The sequence below is a fragment of the Montipora capricornis genome, chromosome 8 (genome assembly GCF_036669925.1).
Source record: "Montipora capricornis isolate CH-2021 chromosome 8, ASM3666992v2, whole genome shotgun sequence".
In the NCBI taxonomy this organism is placed as follows: Eukaryota; Metazoa; Cnidaria; class Anthozoa; order Scleractinia; family Acroporidae; genus Montipora; species Montipora capricornis.
In genome coordinates this window covers 1,646,706-1,651,705 of record NC_090890.1, presented here as the reverse complement: position 1 = coordinate 1,651,705, position 5,000 = coordinate 1,646,706, and the positions used below count along the sequence as shown (strand labels likewise).

General features: G+C 39.2%; 1 protein-coding gene across 1 annotated transcript in view; it reads left to right on the top strand.

The window, feature by feature from the left end:
* The window catches only part of LOC138060392 (Krueppel-like factor 5), a 100,004-nt gene that overhangs the window by 64,612 nt on the left and 30,392 nt on the right, over window positions 1-5,000 (top strand). The window lies entirely within an intron of this gene.

Genomic DNA, 5,000 nt, shown 5'->3' with positions numbered 1-5,000 from the left:
GAAGTGCCAGAGCAAATTCGATTGTTTGGTTTTTGAAATTTTATTCACTGGAAAACTCGAGACTCCTCACTCAAGCACATTCCATTCGTGCTAACCTTTTTGTTTTAATTAACTTCCAGTACTAGTAATAGCTATCGCTAAGAGCCAACGAAACAGTCAATATAATACATAGTTTGCAGATTTGAATCAGAGTTCCAAGATACCCAACAGTAGTTGTAACTATTTCATTCGAAAGTACTGCAACTCAACTATACTGCAAATTAACAATATTTAATACAAGAATAGAAATTGCACACTTTGTATCTTCAACAACAATGTATATGTCAACGCGTTTTGCAATAATATGGAAGTACTGCTGTAATTCTTGAACGGCCGTAATTTTAACAGGAGTATAAAATAATTAAGTTGAAAAAAATCAGTGCCATGTATAAAATCGCCAAAGCGTTTTCAGATTTTTCCGTGTGAAACTCTTTTGTAATGGGGAATCAACCTCTCTCGCACATGAAGGTTGTTTCACTTGCAGAATTTCTATTTTGCAAGATACAGCCATGAATTGTAAGTCAAATTGATCATTGAATTGTGTACTTTGCAGACAACATAATTCCTTTGAAAATTAAAATAAATTGTTCACAACTCAATGGTTACAAAACGAACAACAAACTGCTCTACTCGCGGGCCGAAATCCGAAATTGACAAGTGGCCGATAAGAACACGTACACTGGTTTAGTTTCGAGCTCGTTCACTCATTATAGAACACGATGGTTCGAAAATAAGTATATTAAATAACACTCAAAGCAAGTGTACACAACACAAAGGTCAGGGAAGTGGGAAAAATTATGTTTTCACTTACCTCCAAACACGATATCATCAATAGTCGAGCACGTCATGCAAGGTTGCCAAAGATTTGTCTAATGACATCACACATCAAAACACAAGGTTTTATTGGTCACTGCGTAGGCTTACATTACACTTGTCACAGCAGGATCGCAAATTTTTCTGCCTGCTGCAATACTTCGCACGGCATTAAGCTGGCCGCCTCGCAAGCCTCGCGTCTTCGCTCGGCTTGCTCGTTGGCAGTTATCGTAGCTACATCTTGTGCTAGATCTTGTGCCCTTAGTATTTATACTCAATTTCCAACTTTTTACTTTTTGACTTGATAATGACGTTTGGATAGCGTCCTGGCTTTTTGTACCTTTAAAAATAGTTTATCGGAGTTTTTTTGTTATGACGAAATGGAAACTAAGACATTGCTGATATATAAACAAAGCAACTCGGATTTGACTTGGTTAGCTCGATATCTCAGTTAAAGATCGCGAAACATGAAGTCCTACATAGTGGCTACCTGCTTCAATTCAACGGGCGAATGGACAACTGAAAAAGTCAGAGTCCTAGGTAAACCTGTAGGATTCTCTACCTATTGAGCTACTAGCCCTCCTGTGGAGACAGGTCGCTTAACTAGGTCCTTATTCACTATTATGTACTTTTTTTCCTCCGGACGCAATACGCCTTTATTTATATCATGTTACCCGAAAGAAGGATTCAGCAACCAACGATACTTGCTTGCGCAATCTTTACACAACAAGGGGTCACGTACCGGCTGAGGACCAACAGAAGCACCTGAAGGCTCATCCTCGGTGTAAAAACCTGGTGACGTAACACAAAGGAAAACAAAAGAGCAAAAAAACATCAAACGATAACCTAACCCTACCAGCAGCTAAGGTAGCCCATCTGAAAGGTGATTGAAATATTTCTTATCCTTGTAAAGAGTGTAGTCCTAGAATGGGTAACTATCCAGTTTCCCACAACTAGTATCCTGTTTACGTCTATAGAAGGATTTAAAACTGGCTTAGACTTACAAATCGCGCTTAATCGAAGCTTCGTCCTCAGTGAATAAATCACGGCCCCCTTCGTTTCCCAAACATAACCCTAGCAAAGTTTAGCAGATCATTCGGAAGTGGACTTCTCTTCATACTTGGGATTGCCTTTTATAAAAGCACTTGAAATCAGAAATCTTATTTTTGCCAAGATCAAGAGGGACGATACTCCCAATTGTCAAATCTTCAATACTGGATGCTTTTATCCCAGTAAAATTAAACGAGTTCACTAAACTTGTATTTATTTAGAATACAGAATTATTTAGCAGGGATAAGTGTTAACCAGTCCGGCATCATTTTTAAGTGCAAAGGAAAGCCAGTTTACCTTAGTTATGTCTTTCCGGTTCTTATAACACCGGTATCTCCAGTCAGCCCACGCGTAATGGTATATTACCTACATGGTTCACTAAGCCAGGGGCGTTAATTTATGTCAATTCAAATTTTCTTTTTCAAGTCAATGCAGAAAAAAACCATTGTTTTTGGGAAGTGGACAAATTATATCAATTATCATGGCGTACCTTTTTTAACGATTTCTACTGAGAATTACAACTTGGAATGAAAGTGTTTATACTCAAATCTGGTCTTCTTGACATTATATCTATGCTCCTTTTCTTCTTATTACGAGACTGAATCATCTCATGTTAGTGTACGAAAAACTAAATGAAATGATAATGCATCTAAGCCAGTCGCTCGCCATTTTAATCTGCCTAACCACTCCAAAAAACACATGGCTATCTGCGGCCTTTCCCTACATCTAGGTACGACGGAAAGCCGCAAGGATCTGGAACAAAAATTCATCAACAAATCGGCACCCTTAATCCTCACGGTATTAACGAACGCTTTTCATTTAGCTAATATATTCCTATTCAGTTCACGTTGTCATGTTACCACCAATAGCGTAGCTCCTACTCTACTATAAAAACTACACGTAACCCATAATCCCTCGATTCGCTCTGACGAAGGGCTAACGCTCGAAACGTCAGCTTTTAGAATCTCTGTACGGTGGCCAAGTTACATTATCAACTCCATTGATAAAACCAAATTTTTGTATACTACCTCCCCACCGACGCAGCACCACAGTTTCTTTAGAAACTACCCCTTCCTTCATTTAAATGAAATGAGCTGTCGACCGTGTTGTTTGTGAGTACGCTTTTAGGAATATTAAATTCCCATTGTTTGCGGACTTTGGAAGAATGGTTGTTGAGTTTAGGCCAAGAGATTATGAAGGTAAACCTACCTTGATAATCTCTTGGTTTGGATACATGTATTCTGCTCCCTTCTTGAAGGGTAACAGCAGCATAGATATATATATATAATCTGGATTTGGGATTAATATTTGAATCTGTGTTAACTTTTGAGACTAAAATATTTATTCGCATTTATTCAAGTTGGCTTGACACACACAATTTTTTTTAGCCTAATCTAATGCTTAATACAATTATCTATATTGTATACTAGACATGATAATTCTCCGTGTATTAATTAAATTGATTGAAGAAGCCTATCTCTTATAATTTCAGTACGTGGTTTCCTTTGGGCTTCCTCGCCGTTAGTTTTTTTAATATTTGAAGCACTTAATGCTCTCTACCGAGGCTAAACAATAAACTTGAACTTGAACTCTCTTTGTTCTTCAAAATGCAGAAACAGAACAAAAAAAATTAAAACAAAAAGAGAATTTATAAAACGAAATAAACCCTTTAACAAAATGCAGCTAGATAAAAATTGTAGCTAAGATTATTTAAACAAGTTGCTTTGCCTTGTAATTTTGCAGTACTTAGCTGTTGAGTTATCAGTTAGTTGGTGTCACTTTCAAGGAATATTGAAAACTGAAAGTTATTGGTTCACCTTTCCTGGCTGTTCGATTCCCAGCAAACAATTATGACTTAAGCTTTTAGGTTACCTGTGGAACATAGGGCCGCAACAACACTCCTCCAACGCACTCGGTTCTGTGAGGTCCTCCTCAGCTGTGCCCACGTCGTACCAATGGCTTTAACCTCTGCATCAGTGCTCCTGCGCCAGGTCTGTTTCGGTCTTCCTACTTTACGCTTTCCTTGTGGATTCCAGTCGAGGGCTTGCTTGGTGACATCACCAAGCAAGCACACAATTATAATGGACTCTTATGAGAAACTAGTTCCTAAGGCTCTGTTTGCTCTGCAGTGTCATGAATTTGGTCTGGAACTAGCCTGTTCCAGGCTCTCAGATAGTGGAGGCGAGGGAAGAAATCCAGACCCCGCTCGATTTCTTTTGCTCGTTCTCGATCGTTCCCTCGCCTCCACTATCTGAGAGCCTGGAACATGCAGGTGTTCTAGGATGAGGTGTTTGCATGGTACGCATGGTACAACTAAATTTTTCATTAAGAATTTTTAAAATTGCGTTTTGGTACTATAACCCTAACCGCTAAGAGGCATTTTAGAATATTATGGATTTCTTCAGCAAAGAGGGAGTTGATGTTAAGGACTTCAGGGTTGCTGCTCTAATCTCGCTGGCCTCTGTGCTGGAAAGTTTCGATTCGATTAATTGAGCAGTAAGTAGAATGCAGTTCTAAAAACCTTAAAGATTTTTGATGCTATCCTTTACGTCCTTTTGAGTTATGTAAATTGTGACTATAAAACCTCTTAAAAAAGAAAAATTGGCCAATTAACAGAGTGCCGACAGACAGGGCCGGAAAAGGGCAAGCCGCTGTTACAGGTCGAAACTTTTAGGTAGGGTCGTAACCCTTATCTTGTTGACCACCGTATTTCATTGGCTGTATAGTGTCGTACTTCCTATTGTTTACTGTGCTAAATCCATTGTTCGTTCTATTGTTCTTTTGGCCAATCCTAAAGCCCGTTCAATGAGGTACGACACCACCCAAACTGTTAGCAGAAACCTGAGTGCAACGGCGCTGCGAAACAAAATTCAGGAAGCATTGCACCGTGTAACATTGTCAGTTTTGTGAACTTTTTTTCAACTTCCGTAGCGAGACAAGTTTGGCAAAAACTAGAACCGCCTTCTACTTCTGCAACCGTCACGCAATCGCAGTGGTGATAAAAACAGGAGTCAGTTTCACAGTGTAACACCACTTCGTGAAACTGGTCTCGCTCGGTTTTGTTATGCTAGGCTGCGTAAGCCAATCAGAAACTGGCA